General features: G+C 40.6%; 1 long non-coding RNA gene and 1 pseudogene across 1 annotated transcript; both read left to right on the top strand.

Annotated features, from left to right (window-relative positions):
• The first annotated feature begins 5,422 nt into the window (after positions 1 to 5,422).
• On the top strand, positions 5,423 to 6,354 carry LOC112826427 (proteasome subunit alpha type-6 pseudogene; annotated as a pseudogene).
• A 5,629-nt stretch (positions 6,355 to 11,983) lies between these two features.
• On the top strand, positions 11,984 to 14,490 carry LOC141373065 (uncharacterized). The gene is made up of 3 exons (XR_012378697.1): positions 11,984 to 12,138; positions 12,407 to 12,683; positions 13,719 to 14,490. It is a non-coding gene; the product is annotated as an uncharacterized lncRNA (long non-coding RNA).
• The last annotated feature ends 4,651 nt before the right edge of the window (positions 14,491 to 19,141 follow it).

The following is a 19,141-nucleotide window of genomic DNA, read 5'->3' as shown; positions in this document are numbered from 1 at the left end:
TCATATAGTGGAGTAGTATTCGTCCATAAAAAAGGAAAGAAGTATTGAGACAAGCTACAATGTGGATGAGCCTTGGAAACATTATTCTAAGTGAAAGAAACCAGACACAGAGGACCACATATTGTATGATTCCATTTACATGAAATATCTGGAATAGGTAAATCCGTAGAGACAGAAAATAGATTGTTGGTTGCCAGGGGCTGGGGGAATGGGGAGCAATGGCTTAATGGGGATGGGATTTCTTTTTGGAATGATGAAAATGATTTGGAACTAGACAGAGGTGGTGGTTGTACAACACTGTAAATGTACTAAATGCCACTGAATTGTTTGCTTTATGCTGGTTAATTTGATGGTATGTGTGAATTTCATCCCCCCCAAAAGATATTCAGCAATCCTTCTCTTGGTATATATATGCATAAGAGTTGAAACCAAGGTCTCAAAGAGATATTTGCACGCCATGCTCATAGCAACATTAGTCACAATACCAAGAAGTAGAAGCAACCCAAATGTCCGCTGATGGAGGAATGGAGAAAGGAAAAATAACATACACATGTAATGGAAAATTATTCAGCCTTAAAAACGAAGGAGTTCCTATCGTATGCTACAACATGGATGAAACTTGAGGACGTTATACTAAGTGAAATAAGTCAGTCACAAAAAGACAAGTACTGTATGATTCCACTTACATGAGGTATCTAAAGTAGTTAAATTCACAGAAGCAGAAAGTAAAATGGATGGGGCTGGGGGGTGAGAGAAATGAATTATTGTTTAATGGGTACAGAGTTTCAGTGTTGCAAGCTGAAAAACTTTGAGATCTGTTGCACGACAGTGTGAATATACTCAACACTACTGAACTGTACACTTCAAAATAGTTAAGATGGTAAATTTTACATTGTGTTTTTTGCCACTGGTTTTTTTTTTTTTTTTTTAAGTAGAAGGGTGTTGAACATCTGCTAATGAAAAGTAGACACTGGCTTTCCTTTTTAATTTCTACCAGTTTTACAGGCTAAATCAGTATCTAGTTGTTCTGAGGTCCCTATCTTTTATTATCAGTAATGTTCATTCATTCGTTCAACAAATGCTTAAATGTCATCCCAGCGATCAGACAACGCGCTTGGTGCTGGGGTTAGGAGGTCACACAGGACAGCCGGTGTCCTGGTGGAGTCACTGGTAGGGGCAGTCCCTACCCACTCTCACTTCTCACACCATGAACTGGAATTATACCTGTGTTAAGCACCAGGAAGGAGCCGCATGGGTGTTTCTCAGATTTGTAATGAACCCCTGGCCTCGCCTGGGAGTTCTGCTTGAGAAAGTGAGCTTTCAGGTGAGATCTGAAGGGTGAACAAACATTGGCTAGCTCACGGGAGTGAATGGATGGGTTAGGTTGAGGGGGAAGGGTACATCAGTGTTTAAAGGCCCTAAAATGAGAAGGATCCTTAAAGGATCTTGATCTTAGCCTTATAAGTAATGGGAGGTCAGGGAAGGGTCTTAATTGTGTGTGGAGTCGAGATATAATTAGGGAGGCCACTTAAGGGGTACTGTACTAGTCTTAACCAACCAGGGTGATGACAGTGATGATGGTGAAGACACTTAGCAGGTAAAATTGACACCACCTTGCAATATACTGGATATGGGGTTGTAGCAGAGGGTGAAATGAATGATGACTTCCTAGTTTAATCTTTTTATGGTTTTTTTCCTCCTTTTCTGACTAGTGTATTCCTGTCCATTGCTCATATTTATTTGGTAGTTTTGAGAGCTTCTTTTGCTTTATATGAATGGGATATTAAAGACAATAAATCCCTTTTTTGCCTTTATTTCTTTCGAAGTATGCTAATTTTAAATTTTTCGTGTAATTACATATTTTCATTTCAATTTTTTGGATGCTTACAGTAAATTCAGCCAGGTTATTTTCACAATTCTTTTGATTGAAGGCTGACTATATATAAATAATGCTAAAATGAATAGGTATGAATGTAAAGCTGATGGCTAATGAGCAACTAAATTAGTGTTTCAAAGAGGCGTCAAAAGGATGCCCCTTGCCCATCCCCCACCCCCATGAATATGACCAACGTGGAATCCAGTATTTTAAATTTTAACTTCTGAATAGTTGTTATACATCTCTCTTATAGAGGTAAAGGGTGAGCAAATTTCATTCCCTCTTCTGTGTCCATTCCACTCAATGCTCCCTCCCTGCAATCACTTCTTTTAATTTTCAGAACATACTTATGAAAGATAAACAAATATTAATATATGATCTCATTCTTCCTGCTTATTTTTAAAATAAGAAGTAACATACCTGGGGGGATGGGTTAGCCTGGTGATGGGTATTGAGGAGGGCACGTTTTGCATGGTGCACTGGGTGTTATGAACAAACAATGAATCATGGAACACTGCATCAAAAACTAATGATGTAATATATGGTGATTAACATAACAATAAAAAAAGAAGAAAAAAAAAAAAAAAGAAGTAACATACCATACACACTGTCCTACCCTACGGCTTATTCATTGAACAACGTCACACATAGCCCTTTCCATATCAAAATACAGTGTGTCCTCATTTTTTAGAGCTGTGTAGTATTACATTATGTGCCTGTACCCCATGATCTGTTCAACCTACTTGAGGTCAACCTTTTTTTTATTATAAACAACCTGGCTCTGAATAATCATACACACATCATTTCACACATGTGAAGAACAACTGTAAGACAAATTCCCACATGTAAGGTTTTCTAGGGCTTGGGTAATTACAAAGATGGATTCTGGTTGTGTGGAGCCTGAAGATTATAATTTTGTGGGCCTTCACTAAGAAAAAAGATATGAAATTATCTAATTCAAAGTAGATACACAATGAATATTTTTTGAATATGAAAGGAAATGAATATTTATGTAGAATATGAAAGGAAATCACAATAGCTTTTTAAATGGTAAAAAGCTGAGGGGCGCCTGGGTGGCTCAGTTGGTTAAGTGACTGCCTTCGGCTCAGGTCATGATCCTGGAGTCCCGGGATCGAGTCTCACATCAGGCTCCCTGCTCAGTGGGGAGTCGGCTGCTTCTCCCTCTGACCCTCTTCCCTCTCGTGCTATCTCTCATTCTCCCTCTCTCAAATAAATAAATAAAATCTTTAAAAAATAAATAAATAAATAAAGGTTAAAAAGCTGAAAAATGCCATGAATATCACAGATTCTTGAAAAATAAGATAATATCTTTACTAATGAACTACCCGACATATCTCTATAATGCTTTTCTCACTCTCCCCCCACCCCTTTTTTTTGGCTATATACACTGATTACCTCTTCTATGGCCAGAATTTTGAAATATCATTTTATTTTATTTATTTTATTTTTTTTTAAGATTTTATTTATTTATTTGACAGAGAGAGATACACAGCGAGAGAAGGAACACAAGCAGGGGGAGTGGGAGAGGGAGAAGCAGGCTTCCCGCTGAGCAGGGAGCCGGATGAGGGGCTCGATCCCAGGACCCCGGGATCATGACCTGAGCCAAAGGCAGACACTTAACGACTGAACCACCTACGCACCCCTGTAATATCATTTTAAAGACAGAAAGCAGAAAGATAATTCAATCTTTAGCATGGTTGGTTGAAATTCCTTTTTTAAAATTTTTGACGGTTGGGACGCATAAAGCATCCAATTTCACACGAACATGCTTACAATGTGTAGTGCTGTTACAGGTTTGTGTCCTACAACTCAGAAATTCTGATAAATTCTATCTCACCTGATTCCCGTTTAAAAAAAGATTATAAATATATGGTGCATTTATAATTGCTACATTATCAAGTATATCCTAGCAGGCAAAAATATCCATTTTAATCAAATATCTGTAAAAAGTAAGCAAAAAGAGTTCTGCTTATAATTTTACATATCTAATGATTAAAGTAATTGCCCACAGATTAGTTTCTGGCTCCATTTATTTCAAGGCTCATTTCCTTTCCACTACCTACATAATTCTAATATCAGGCGCCATAAAACATATTCATATTTCAGTATGAGCTCTGGCCCTGTAGCTCGTAGTCAGACTAGCAGGTGGTTGGCAGAGTGAGTGGTAGGAGTATTTGTGGAAACCAGTCCAATCCCAGGACGCCTAGCAATAAGCTGGCTCTCATGGAAGTGACTGCATACCACATAAATATATCCTACGACATCCAAGCTGAATGTATCTCCAAGTCTGCTTCTCTTTACCTGATTTCAGGAGTTCCTGATGCCATTGCAATGCTACACTTCACAAAGGAAAGCATGATGGAGAGGAAGTCTGAGTGGAAAGGGAAGAGTGGGCTTAATCGATTGTGATTAAAATATCTTAGTTTGAAAAGTTCTCAAAAATAACATTTTGAAAAATTGGTGGGACTTTTCTCAGGGCCTCAAAAGGGGTCTGTACAAGTGAGGAGTCCCGAATTTTATGCTTCATTAGTCCACAGTAAATCTGCCAAATTGCCCTTCATAGTGATTATACCAAGTTACTGTTCTAGCCATAATGCAAAGGCTTCCTTTCCCAAGGTCTTGAATGCAGAGTGTGTTATCAAATCTGTAGATTTTTGCCAATCTGTTGGAGAGGGCAAAACAACTTAGAACAGTTGTAGCTTGCATTTCTCAAATTATGAGTTAAATTGAGCATTTTTTCTTAGGCTTAAGAGCCATATGTGTTTCTTTTTCTGTGAACTCTCAGTTCATTTTTTCCCCTCTTGTTTCTAATGGGTTGTTGGTCCTTTTCTTATTGATTGCTAGGAACTCTTTATACATTGGTAGAGGCATTTTTATCTTGATATGAATTGCAAATCTTTTTTATCTGTTTTTTTTGTTCTTTATTTATTTATTTATTATCTCTTAGACTCTTTAGTATTATTTTTTGTTGAGGTATAATTGACCTCTAACATCACGTTAGTTTCAAGTTTACAACATAATGATTTGATATTTGTATACATTTGCAAAGGGATCACCACAACTAGTCTAGTTAATATCTGTTGCCATACATGGCGACAAAAATTATTTTTCCCTTGTGATGAGGACTTTTGCGATCTACTCTCTTAGCAACTTTCAAGTATACAGTACAGTGTTATTAACTATAGTCACCATGCTGTCCATGACATCCCCAAGACTTCTTTATTTTATAACTGGAAGTTTGTAAACTTTGACCCCTTTCATCCATTTTTTTCTTCTTACGTGTGTATGTTTTTGTTGCTCTTATTGCCACACTGAAATTTTATATTATTATATTGTTAACTTTATCATGATTTCATTTTTTATATTTGAATCTTTGATCCACATAGTATGGAAAGTTTTTTTTTTTAATTGATGGTTTACATGAAGATTCTACCAACTGTAGAAGATGGAATTCCAGACATTCAACAAGGAAAGAGTACTGTTCCTAAGTCTCCCCTTAAAAAAAAAAAACAAACTCTGGGGGCTCAGAGACAGTGCTTGAAGGAGTGGGTGCGCCGACATGTCCCGTGGTTCCAGCGCTGGTTTTGACCGCCACATTACCATTTTTTCACCCGAGGGCCGGCTCTACCAAGTAGAATATGCTTTTAAGGCTATTAACCAGGGTGGCCTTACATCGGTAGCTGTCAGAGGGAAAGACTGTGCAGTAATTGTCACACAGAAGAAAGTACCTGACAAATTACTGGATTCCAGCACAGTGACTCACTTATTCAAGATAACTGAAAACATTGGCTGTGTGATGACAGGAATGACAGCTGACAGCAGATCCCAGGTACAGAGGGCATCCTATGAGGCAGCTAATTGGAAATACAAGTATGGCTATGAGATTCCTGTGGACATGCTGTGCAAAAGAATTGCTGATATTTCTCAGGTCTACAACACAGAATGCTGAAATGAGGCCTCTTGGTTGTTGTATGATTTTAGTTGGTATAGATGAAGAACAAGGCCCTCAGGTGTACAAGTGTGATCCTGCAGGTTACTACTGTGGGTTTAAAGCCACTGCAGCAGGAGTTAAACAGACGGAGTCAACCAGCTTCCTTGAAAAAAAAGTGAAGAAGAAATTTGATTGGACATTTGAACAGACAGTGGAAACTGCAATACATGCCTATCTACTGTTCTATCAGTTGATTTCCAACCTTCAGAAATAGAAGTTGGAGTAGTTACAGTTGAAAACCCTAAATTCAGGATTCTTTCAGAAGCAGAGACTGATGCTCACCTTGTCGCTCTAGCAGAGAGAGGCTAAACATTGTAGTTAGTTTACCAAATCCATGACGCCACTTGCCTGTGTGTTTGGTAGCAACAGACCAACATTATGGAGGCTCCTGGATTGAAAAAGGAACCTCTCCCACTACTGCCCTGCCGCTGAAGTGGTTAGGACTCTGTATAAATAAAAACAGTGCTTTTGGAAAAAAACAAAACAAACAAAAAAAAAAACAAACTCTACTTCTTATTGAAGTTTAATTATTAATATGCTTCCTTCAATGAGTTGGTATTTCTTGAACACCCATTATATGCTAAATCTTTACATTTCTCTCATTGAAAACCGTGACTCTGGGCATGGAAGAGTTCCAAGTAAAGAAAGTAAAGACTCATCTACTTTCAGAAATAGGAATAACAAATAAATATAATGCTCTGTGGCCAGAAATAAACATTCTTCATGCTTCCCAGACATCTTAACATTTATAGTATTATAAATGGTCCTGTCCTTTCTTCATGCTTGGTGCCACAGGCTTCCTGTGTCCCTCTGTGGGGACGAGCAACCTTCCTTTGTAGTGCAGGTAGTTATTTTCCAAGAAAAGATCAAATGCTCCTCTCAGCTGGAAACACCCACTCTCCATGTTGTTTCAAAGGGTTTCTCACTCCTGCATGCCAGACATGTCCAAACTAAACCCTGGTCAGAAAAAGACCTGGCCCTGAGTTTCAGTGCAACTTGTCTTTTACTCTGGAATTAGATCAGAAAAATGTGCGTATTCTTCACTTGTGATTATAATTTATTAATTATGTAATAACTTTACATTAGTTATTCAGTATTCATCATTAACAAAAGTAGTCTTTATTCTTCTTTGGTGTTCAAAGATGAATCACGACCTGGATTCATTTAACATTCAGTTCTGTGGTTCTTCCCTCAGTGCTTAACAGAGCTCTTTGAGCAAATTTAGGGAACTAGAACCTACTTATTTTTGAAGGAAAGTGCCATTTCTGTGGCATAATCAGGAACTAAAAGACTAAAGTAACATTAGAGCTGAAAGGTGCCTGTGAAATCTCTTGGTTCAATCCCCTCATTTTAAAGATGAAGAGGTAAAGACCCAGAGAACTCTGAGGTTAATGACATGTTTCTTATGTTTATCCCAAGGCAGCACGCCCATAAATAATGCCTTCTTTATTTTTATTTGATTAATTCATGTGGTTAGTATGCGAGTTTGGATTCTTTTTAAAATGTGTAAGTATAAAAAAGTTGGGAGAAAAAAAATCATCCCAAATCTCTCTACCCAGGGACAGTCATTGTTAAAAGGCAGCATGACCATCACTAAGGGAATGAGCTTTGGAACCAGACAGTGCCGGCCAGAACCCCATCATTTAACCTTTCCAAGCTACCTGGGAGATGATAGAATTCACCTCATGGTGAAGATTAAAGTATATTGCATAGGGAAGGCATTCAGGTCGGTGAGCTAAATTATTGTGTTCAATTCATATTAGCAATTATTGGTAGTACAGCTGAGATAATATTCTCTCCATTTTTGTACCATGCTTTTTTTCACTTACTATATCACATGCATTTTCCCAGGGCATCAAAGAATCTTTATTAATACCCATCTTTTATGTCATGACCATCTTTGTAGAGAAAAAACGTGAGTTATTTTCCATTCCAAAGCCAAGGTTACATATACCTTCTCCTCAAAAGAAGAAAAGCTCATTCAGCAGATGCCAACAAAGGGGAAGGAAACAAGGGTTAATTAAGAGGAACTATTTTGGAATAAACAGCTGGATTTACAAGGGTGTGCATGAGAATGCTTTGATGCATGCATTTAGAGAGTAAAGGATATAGAATAATTGATGGCTATATTGGCAGATCAAAGTGTCGCAAGGGCATCGCAGGCTGCAGAGTTAAACTGTTTGCACTTTTCCTGCATTTAGTGTGTGTATTTTGTGAGCATAATAATAATTTGTACGCACACAGAAGCTTTCATCTGGGGAGGAGCTCAAAGCACTTTGAAGACGTTAATAAGAAAAAGACCTGCTAATTAAGATTGCTTAAAAATAAAAACTCTCCTTTCAGCATGTTTACAGATTGCCAGGAGGATTCCGACCTAAAGAGATTTGTTATCACAAGTGAGTTATTGCACGTTTTTCTTTTTAAAACACATTGTTGGATTTAGTGTACTGATAAAATCCTCCTCTGGACAGTCACACCACATGTAACAAGAATAATTCAACAGTCTCTGACATGTTTGATTTGGAAAGCATACTTTTACCCAGAAAATGTTGCAGTTAGAGCAGAAAGCGCTACCGTGTTGGATATTGGTAGTGAGTTTTCAGTTTCAGACTAAACCCAGCAAAATAAGCTTAGAAGAAGGACAAAGCGTTCCCAGACCTTTCTGAAATTATATCTGCTAAGGGAAATTCAGATAGTAAAAATCGTATCTCAGACGAACCATTAGAGACGATGGACTCTGAAAAACAAACTGGGGGTTCTAGAGGGGAGAGGGGTGGGGGGATGGGTTAGCCTGGTGATGGGTATTAAAGAGGGCACATTCTGCGTGGAGCACTGGGTGTTATGCGCAAACAATGAATCATGGAACACTACATCAAAAACTAATGATGTAACGTATGGTGATTAACATAACAATAAAAAATTATTTTAAAAAATCGTATCTCAGTGCATGGTGAAAAGAATGACTTTGTTAAGAGTTCTACAAGCTTCCACCTCAACTTCCCTACATGAAACACACTAAAGCAAATCTCTACATAGATGAAGTCAATTCCTGAAACCTTTCCTAATCCAGCTATTAGAATTAGATGCCTCCCTTTTCTCAGCTCCCCAGGCACGGAATTTTGTTTGAAAATATTATTTGTATAATGACTTATTATTAGGTCTTTTTTTCATATGTGAGATATGTATAGTTCTTCCCCACTAGAGAGTGAACTTCTAGTAGGCAAAAATATATTTTATTCATCTTAATATCCTATAGAGGGCTTAGCACAGTGTATGATCCTTAACACAACATACCCATTAATAACTCTTTTTAAAAGATTTTATTTATTTATTTTACAAAGAGACACAGCGAGAGAGGGAACACAAGCAGGGGGAGTGGGAGAGGGAGAAGCAGGCTTCCCGTGGAGCAGGGAGCCCGATGCGGGGCTCGATCCCAGGACCCTGGGATCATGACCTGAGCCGAAGGCAGGCGCTTAACCGACTGAGCCACCCAGGCGCCCCAATAACTATTTCTTTTAACTAAGACTTTTATTATAGCAGTTTTGTAATAGAAAAAGAAGTTGGAAACAGCATAAATGTCCATCAATAGAGCAAGGGCTAAATAGAGTTATGGGACGTCTGTACAATGGGATACTGTGTCACTATTAAAAAGAATGAGATAGACTTGAAAAAATTCAATGATCTACGGAATGAACAACTCACGTAGAAGAACATGTATTTTATTTTTTTTTAAGATTTTATTTATTTATTTGAGAGAGAGAGAATGAGAGATAGAGAGCATGAGAGGGAAGAGGGTCAGAGGGAGAAGCAGACTCCCTGCCGAGCAGGGAGCCCGATGCGGGGATCGATCCCAGGACCCAGGGATCATGACCTGAGCCGAAGGCAATCGCTTAACGAACTGAGCCACCCAGGCGCCCGAAGAACATGTATTTTATCATCTCCTTTTTGCAAAAATAAGACCAAACCAAATGGGCAATTGAGACATGCATGGGATGAATAGATAGATGGAGAGCTAGACAGATAAGACTGATCGATTTTTTTTATTATTCACAAAAATTGGAGGCCCTGGGGGCACCTGGGTGGCCCCGTCGGTTAAGCATCTGCCTTCGGCTCAGGTCACGATCTCAAGGTCCCAGGATGGAGCCCCATGTCAGGCTCCCTGCTCAATGGGGAGCCTGCTTCTCCCTCTCCCTCTGCCCCTCTCCCTCCTTGTGCTCTCTCTCTCTCTCTCTCAAATAAATACATAAAATCTTAAAAAAAAAAAAAAAAGAAAGAAAGAAAAGAAAAAGAAATTGGAGGCCCTGAAAAATATGAGCAAATCATCAACAGGGAATATTCCTGGCGCGTGGGGCTGAGGGGAGTGCGCTGCCTGTGAGAAGGAAGTCCCGCACTTGTTACTCTTACCTCTGTGTTGTTTGAAGTTTTAGCGATGAACAAGTGTTATTTTTGGTCATTAAAAAAACGGAAATTACTTATTGACTCGAAGTTTGGATTTGTTGAACTTGCCTTCGGCCAGGCAGATGACCTAATATCCCATATTTCGGCACTTCAAACCTGTCTCCCTGACAGAGCCTCTGGCACTGAGCGAGCTGGCGGGGACAAAGCCTTCCTTTTTCAAGAGTAAGCGTTTAGCCGGATTCACACTGACTCCCTTGGGCATCTTCCTGGGGCACCTTTCCAGGGCCTTGCTTTCTAAATTCGGTATACTGATGGGCTGGGACAGATGCCCTGGCTGACTTTGGAAGTTGTCAAAATCTCTCTGGTAACTTTCCTAGGCTTTTTGGTCTCTAACAAGACATGGACCTTTTTCAGTTGTAAATCAGCTTACATCAAAATTCAAGCAGGACGCCATGCTGCCCCTGAAATCCCTTCTGTTCACTCATTCTAGCCGCAGAGCTCTGACTCCCTTGAAACTCCTGCCTCGCGGGGTAATCAGAACTAGCCACCTGGGCTAATTTCCTAAGTGGCCATTCTCTTTGTTTTGACCAGCACAAGGGGTGTGATCTGTTTTCTACATACAGTGTGTGTAAGTTGGCTTGCTGCCAGCCTGATTCTCTCAACCGAAAGAAAACTGCTCTCTCTCTAAAATGAGAAGACGAGAGGGAATTTGTGGGAATATTACAGATTAATCCACTTTGCTGTGATCTGGCCTGGCCCATTTTTAGTGGGGGCTGGTTTAGGGTTAGTTTGTTGGTTACATAAACTTGCCAACCATCCGGAAGAGGAAACAATACCCTCTGGTGGTAAGATTATATCCTGCACCATGTACCCTAAATTTCAGCTCTAAGCCAAATTGCCTTACTTGCACTTGTACCTCAGTACACAGGAAGTTTATTTATTTATTTGTTTGTTTGTTTGATCTAATCTCTACGCCTCACATGGGGCTCGAACTCACAGCCCTGAGATCAAGAGTCGCATGCTCTACGGACTCTGCTGAGCCAGCCAGGTGCCCCTAGAGATCTATACTTAAAGAAATCAACTCCACCTTTATCTTGAGTGATAGTATAGAAATACAAACAATAAAATTTCCATTTCCCAATTACATTTTTATTGTTTTATTGTTCTGAGTTACTGTGTTAAACATTATGCAGATTGAAATTATTAAATGTGCTATCATTCTATTACGGAAAAAAATTCCTGTCATTCTGCAAACTACAGAGCTGGGGTTGATTTTTGAATACACCATTATTTATGGTATTGTTATTGTTACGCTTCTTTGAGGTCCATTTTTTTTTCAGAATGTGTCTATTGTGTAGCATAGATTTTTGTCGCTCAGAATATATCACTACTTTCTGCTACATGTGACAACATTCAGATGTGTTTGTAATCATAGGTTCTAGTTTTCTCGTTAATGTAGTCACTCGAATTGTCACAGTTGGGTTGATTGCACAGGAACATTATCACACCAGCTGCTCTGGCTCTCCAATTAGCAGGCCTGGTATGGAATGTTCGCTGTGAGTTGGAGTTCTCCTGGACTCTGGACATCTGCCTTCCTGAGTCTCTGCCTTTGACTTTCCCTTTGGGACTCATGCCATGAAGGTCACTGTTTCCTGTTCCAAATATTCCTTTTAGTTTCTGTTTTGTGAGAACTCTGTATAAAGCTTTTTCCCTTGACCATTTGTCCTCCCAGGCCTGAGACTGCTTCTGAAGTCGAGAGAATTGAATAAACCCGGGATTCCTTCCTGGGAACTGGGTACTTGTCATCGAAGAGTAGAATGTCTTGGAGAAGCTTGTGGCACCAGGATTTGAGGTAAGAGAGGAGAAAGGGGACTCAGCCCAGCATTTAAAACTTGCATTTGCTTCTTGTCAAAATGCTCACTGGCCACCCCGTAGGTGAACAACTGTGCCGGTGTGTCTGGAATTGAGGGGTTGTCCAGGACGTGGGATTTCCAGTGTTAAACCTGGCAAAGTCCCAGGTAAACTGGACTAGTTGGTCATACCAGTGTGGGGTTAGGACTGTATGAATCCTCTTTGCTCCTCTCACTCTCTATAGGTGATTGTTCTTCCTTTTTTCCCAGATCGGCAGAGTGTTGTTTCTTATGCATCCTAATAAAACCCACGATGTCTGAAAATGACTACATATCAAGGATGTACTACATTTCAAACATGTTGACCATGGAAAAACCTTTCATCGGCATTTAAAAATTACATAAAATTTACATAAACATGAACTCGAGACAGGGATGCTTACACCAGTCTAAATAAGAATGTGTCACCGTTTCTAGGCACAGAGTGGAGGTTGACTATTACGTGGCAGGTCTGGTGCTGGGGATGGGGAGCTGAAGCAGTAAACAGGTAACGGCCGCAGAATTACCAGTGCTGGGCGAGTGGTGTAGGAGGCTGAAGCACAAAGTGATTACTGTGCGCTGGGATACCGGGAGAGGCTTGAAACAGGAAGTGGGATGTGGAGAGAGCTAGAGGGGAATCCAGAAGAAAAGGTAGACTCAAGATGAGGAGAAGACTTTTCCAGGTAGCAGGAACAGCTGCCTGGACACTCAGAAATGCCTGGGTGGGACGTGCATAGGCGAGTGGCCCTGAAGCTGAGTTTTTAAATGGGTGATCGGTTTGAAGAGGGTGTGTTGGACAATTCTTGTATTTCTATACTGCTGCTTTGGCAATCACTGTAGACCCAGTGAGCACATCTTTTTTTTTTTTTTTAAACATTTTATTTATTTATTCATGAGAGACAGAGGGAGAGAGAGAGAGAGAGAGAGAGAGAGAAGCAGAGGGAGAAGTAGGCTCCCAAGGAGCAGGGACCCCAATGGGGGACTCGATCCCAGGACCCTGGGATCATGACCTGAGCCGAAGGCAGATGCTTAACCATCTGAGCCACCCAGGCGCCCGACCCAGTGAGCACATCTTTACCGAACAGAGGGAGCTCTTCTTTCTACTCCTGTCCCTCTGCCACCTTTTGTAGGTTAGGCCTGGCATCTCCGAAGAATGACCTGTCTCAGTAAATATTTGGGGTGCAAAGAACTAGAGCATTGTCCAAACCCTGTGTGCCTAACTCCACCCTTCCTCCTATTGAGTGCAGTGCAGAGTAGGGCGGCTCGCAGAGTGTGGCCAAGGAAGCTATCCTTCCCCCCCTTGTAAACAAGCTTTGGCGCAGAGACTTGGAACATCAGCCCTACGCCCCAATTCTCAGCAAAAGCAATGAACATTTGTACATGAAATGGGACTGTTAAATGACTACTGGTCTCCCTTACACTTTATGGCTCATTAGTGGGTTTTCAGTGACCTTATCAGAGATTGGACATAGCAAAATATCACAGCACAATTTTACCTAAATGACTTTTTCCTTACGCAAATCCCATTGTTCTGTGTTGAAAGGAAACCCTTTCCATCCGGGCAAAGACAACGTGAAGATGTGTTTATGAACGGGATAACAACCACTGTCATAAATGGGACCAAGGAAGACAGAGGCAAACACAAAATGTACCTTCAGTGAGATTTGGGAGAAGGGACGTGAGGAAGGGTCTCATGCCTCTTCCACAAGCTTTCCATCTAAAAATTCCTTCTCATTTAGAGATGAGCTTTAATCTGTAAATTCTCCTGGGAATATTATGCCTGTCTTAACTCTCACACTAACGAATCCGCATCAATATTTTCCCTTTGGTGAGTAATAGGTAGGGCCTTGAGTACTTAAAAGGAAGTGTCTGCAGATATGAGAAAATGCTGCCAAAAAGGAAGGCTTAGCATCTTAAAATCAAATTTCTTGCTCCTAAATTTTTTTGGAAATTTGTCATAGCTTTTATCTGAAATGGCTTGAATCACAACTGCGCTCTGGAAAACGGTCTTTTATTTTCCTTGTTTTGGATTTGTAGTTTCTTAAATACTGTATGGTCTTGACCATCTACCACCTTCCTTTCGTTGTTCAATGTCCTCTCTTTGGTCTCAAACTCTTTTGCAAACTATTTTAAGCTGTCCCATTTCTGCTCCTGAATTTCCCCCTTGATTCCCGCTGGTCGTGTTTATTTATTGGCTCACAGTGATTGCTTCCTTTCTCAGGTCTGGAAGGGCATAACTGTGCTCAGGTATGACTCTGACCCTTAAAAAACATGAATACAAGACACAAGTATCATTGAGTTGGTGACTGCATCTATTAAAAATATTTTGATCACCCTTCTGTTGTCATTTGTTTTATTTGAAAACATAGGTTGACAACTAATATTTCTATGCTGTAAAAAAATGGGAGGGAAATTCCATTAGATGGTGTGGATTAATCAGACACATTTTTCTTTTTAAAAAACCCTAGCTTTATATTTCGTTTTGTGCCTGTTGGTCCTTAATCATAGCTACAGCTGAGACTCCTTCTCTCCCCATTCATTTAGTCTCAGGTATCTCCTTACCCACATCTCTTTGTAAATCATTATTTTTGTTAAAGTTTTGCAATTGGTTCTGCCCTTGGTGGTGTCAGTTAGATCACTCTCATTTGCATTAAATGCTAAGCTATGGTGTTTGCAATTAAGTTAAATGTTTCCTTGGAGTGGATCCAGTTCTTTTTATCTTTTTTGATAAGCAATGGCTGTCAAGGTCCTGACTGGAAGATTGTTATTTTGAATTAGGAATCCTTATCTCCACATAATTTGTACAATCCCAGGCCATAGGGGCATTGTCCAGGTCCACCAGACAGTTTTCCATTAACGCTGCTCAGTGTGAAAGTCTAGAGAAGAACTCAGGCAGCCATGGTGGACCAGGCAGCTCAACCAAGAACATCCAAAGGAGCTACTAGGAGAATATTCTGCCATTTATGTCAATTTAAATACCACTTCCAAGTCATACTATTCTCTAAAAGTTCAGTTAGTCCTGGTTTATGGCTCAAAGCACTTTGCATGTTATCAGCCCATTAGCCCTCTGCATTCCCCTGAGTCAGAGAGCTGACAAGTGGAAATAACCCAGTTTCCAAATGTGGACTCAGAGGCGCAGGAAGCTTTAATAACTGCAACAGGATCACTAATTCAGGCGGCAAACCAGTACACACATGGGACCGAGAGGGTGTCACAATGTTCCATAGGACTGAATGTAGTAACCTCTGCTGGTGTTCCTGTAAGTAGCAGATTCACAATGCTGTGGCAACATAAACCACCTCTGCACTGGACTCCTCCTTACCCCTGACACTTAGGAGTAAACAAGCTGACTTTAGGGAACATCATTCACATAGGAAAGTTTTGCTTCCTGGGCCATCTTCTCTCTGAGCCAATTTTTTTTCCGCCATGGCCAAGAGTATGGGTACTAGGACTAGAAATGCCAGAATTCAAACCTTGGCCCTACCAGTATGACCCTAGGCAAGTTTCCTAACCTCTCTATGACTCGGTTTCCTCGTCCGTAAAATGGTGATTAGTAATAGGATGTCCCTCAAATATGTTGCTGTGGGGATTAGACAAGTTAATTCATGCAAAGCACTTAGAACACCTGACACATAAGTATGTCATAAACATGACTTGTTTCTCTTGTTTTTCCTCTCCTTCTTTGGGAAGGCTTTTCATGCCAGGGCCTTCCCATTCTTACTTCCTCTTCCTATCAAAAGAGCAAAGGATCCAGCATCAGCTATTAACATTTTAGTGAGAAAGAGTTTCATGTTACCTGGGCCAGCTAGTTTGCTTATCAAGCATTGTCTCTAATTGTGGAATGGAAAACTTGATTCTCGGTTCAAAGAAGCTCGGATACCATAAATATTTTGAGGGAGTAGGGGAAGGTGAGAGATGAGAACAGGAAAAATCTCAGTTAGCCTCAAAAATATATGAAGGAACCTGCGTGTAAGTATTTACAGCTTGTCTTCTGCTTAAGAACAGGTCTACCTATTTGACCAGAACCCATTCCTTCTTTTAAAATCCATCTCCATCCCTAGTCTGTTCCTTCTCATCTCAACACGAACAACTTTTCCTTTACTCATCCTTAGTATTTTATCCTTATTTCCTCCTACTCTAGACCAAGACCTTTAATTACCAGGAACGCAGGGCCTTTTTTCATGTGTCTTCTGCTCCATCAGCCATTTCTGGCCTTGGTTCTCTTCGCCCCAACTCTGCTTTGCCTTGATGACACTGTTGTGCAGACCAAAAGTGAGAAGATTTAAACTCTGAAAGTATAACTTGCATATACCAGTTATGCCTCGTTCTCTATCGGCATAATCATATAGAGTTTATATTATTAAATATATAAAACATTGACTTTATTAGACTATTCGGAAATAATGAAACTATCTCATATGCTTGGTGTTCTTTTTCTTTTTTTAAGATTTATTTATATATTTATTTGAGAAAGAGAGAGAGCACACGAGAGGGGGAAGGGTCAGAGGGAGAAGCAGACTCCCTGCTGAGCAGGAAGCCCGATGCGGGACTGGATCCTGGATCATGATCTGAGCCAAAGGCTGTCGTTTACCAACTGAACCACCCAGGCGCCCCATGCTTGGCATTCTTAATTAGTCGCTGACTGTAGCCTTATCATTTGATCACAGCCTTGTCCATGGCATTTTTCCTGCCAGGTGTGTGTAATTAAATACATGAAGCTCACCTCCTAATCCTTTGCTACCCCGGGGAGATAAAGGTAAGGAATGGAGAGGAGAAAGGACCAGGGGAGGGTAGATGAGACAAAGAATTCCCAGAGGCCAGAGATGATTTTCCCCCAGGCCTTTCCCTCAACGTCACCACCTAGGGGTAATATTTTAAAAAACCACAAGCCATAAACATTAATGATTCTCAGATTTAAGCTCTAGTCATCTTCAAATGACAATTTACCTTTCAAAGCCTTTTTTTTTTTTTTTTTTAAACAGAAATGGAAATTACAGTTCATGTGGCAGTTTTAAATGACCTAAATAACTTAACAAAAACCCTGGCCACTTCTTATGGCGCGGAGCAAATTTGAGGTGATTGTTAATTTCTTAGTCAATGTTTCCTAACTTGCTCTTTACTCTTTTTGTGTCCTTTGTTTAAAACTTTATTATTTGTATTAGTATGTGAAACTCACAGGCATTTAGATTTAGATTTTTTACTCACTATCTCACCAACGTCCTATTATACATGTTTTAGAAGCTTCTGTGTGTATTCACTAACCTCAAATAACAGATCTTTATTTCCTCTAAGCTGGGGTCCTGTTAAATGTTTTCCTTGGCATTGTCAATCATAAACCCCTTAAATAAAATCAAGATCACACCTGTTGGCATAGGCCCCAAATGTCAGAAGGAATGTCTTCAGTGGGCCCAGCTCTAAACGTTGCCTCTGGTTATTCCAGCAAGAATGGGCAGTACACCTGACCTCACTATAATCGGTTTAGGATATATTGCTTTTTTTTCCCCTTAAGATTCTATTTTTTAAGCAATCTCTACACCCTGCATGGGGCTTCAACCCACAACCCCGAGATCAAGAGTCACACACTTGACCAACTAAGCCATCCAGGCGCCCCTAGGACATAGAGCTTTTATTTTTGGTCCAATAATGCAATGGTTTCCAAACTATGTTCCTTAAATACTTTAGGTTAACAAGGGATTTTTTAGTATCTTAGAAAAAAAAGAGTGTATCACAAAGTATGCTTTTGATTCATGTCCCGGTTCATCTTCTTCAGTCACCACTCCATACCCAACTATTGCTCTACAGGCAATTACGTAGGAACCTTCCCTGTGTTTGGATACATAAGATATGATTCACATTTTATATGTCAGGTTATACTTTGCATGTATGCTAATATTTATCAAGTACTTATATGACAGCTCTGACTTGGATTATTTAATTAGTCTTCTTACCCACTCTGTGACGTAAGCGCTCTTATTATCCCCTTCAACAGATGAAGAAGCAGGGACCTAGGGAATGAGGAAACTCACTCAAAGTCTTGGAGCAAAAGAAATCAAGAGAAGACTGAAGCCCTAGCATTTGGCTCCCAAGTCCATGCTCCCAACACCCTGCTCTGCTACCTCCTTAACAGTCAGAGGCAATTGCTGCAGAATAATCTTCTACGAATCAAGCTTTCCCTTTGTACCATATGTTTGGCCCTCCCTCCCAACATACCCACCTTGATGAATGCCTGAATTATAAGCTTGGAATTTGTGTGAATCGTGTCCCCAGGTGGCACCCTTGTGCAAGTGAGTCCCCGGGCTGTTTTCCATGCAGTTAGTTGAGAGTTCCCAAATTCCACAGGCCAGTAGAATGGCAAAGACTACGTTGTCTGATGACCATTCTTGTGCTACAACCTCCTCCCGAAGGTCAGCATTGCTCAGGGAGGGGAACCTCAGGCCCCTCCATCCCCCCAGCTCTTTCAGTTCCTGGATGTGCTGTCTCCTCCTGGCTGCTCATACGTCTGCAGAGGCCTTTGCCAGGGAGCCATTTCTCCATCTTTTGGAGGGGGTCAATGAATTAACTGTTCTCTTATTATTCCAGGATGGAATAATATTGTCAGTCTCAGTCTGAGTTGCCCTGGCAGGAGATGGATTTTGCTGTGGGTGTCCTATGGTGCTGACCTTACCAAATCCCTAAATAGCAAATATGGTCCCTGGAACTCACCACTGACACTCTGAAATCTGCAAGCAAGGCTACGCTGACTCCATTCCTAAAGCTCCTCCACCCCTCACTCCCCCATAGTCTATCCATTATGAGTCTATCCATCTCAGTGGCCCAAGACACCCATCATCCAGTCTAGTTCAGGCAGATGGAGCCCTTGCCTCTCAGGATAGCTACTCCATGGACAGGAATGAGATAGATAAACTTTGTGCCCTTCTCAGAGAGTCCTGATGCTCTTACGTGTTCTTGGGCCTCACAAGGTAGCCT

The sequence above is a fragment of the Callorhinus ursinus genome, unplaced genomic scaffold, assembly GCF_003265705.2.
Source record: "Callorhinus ursinus isolate GAN/ISIS: 27379988/994484 unplaced genomic scaffold, GSC_fseal_2.0 scaffold7, whole genome shotgun sequence".
Lineage (NCBI taxonomy): Eukaryota > Metazoa > Chordata > Mammalia > Carnivora > Otariidae > Callorhinus > Callorhinus ursinus.
Note: the sequence above shows the minus strand (reverse complement) of the source record. Positions and strands in the feature narration are given on the sequence as shown.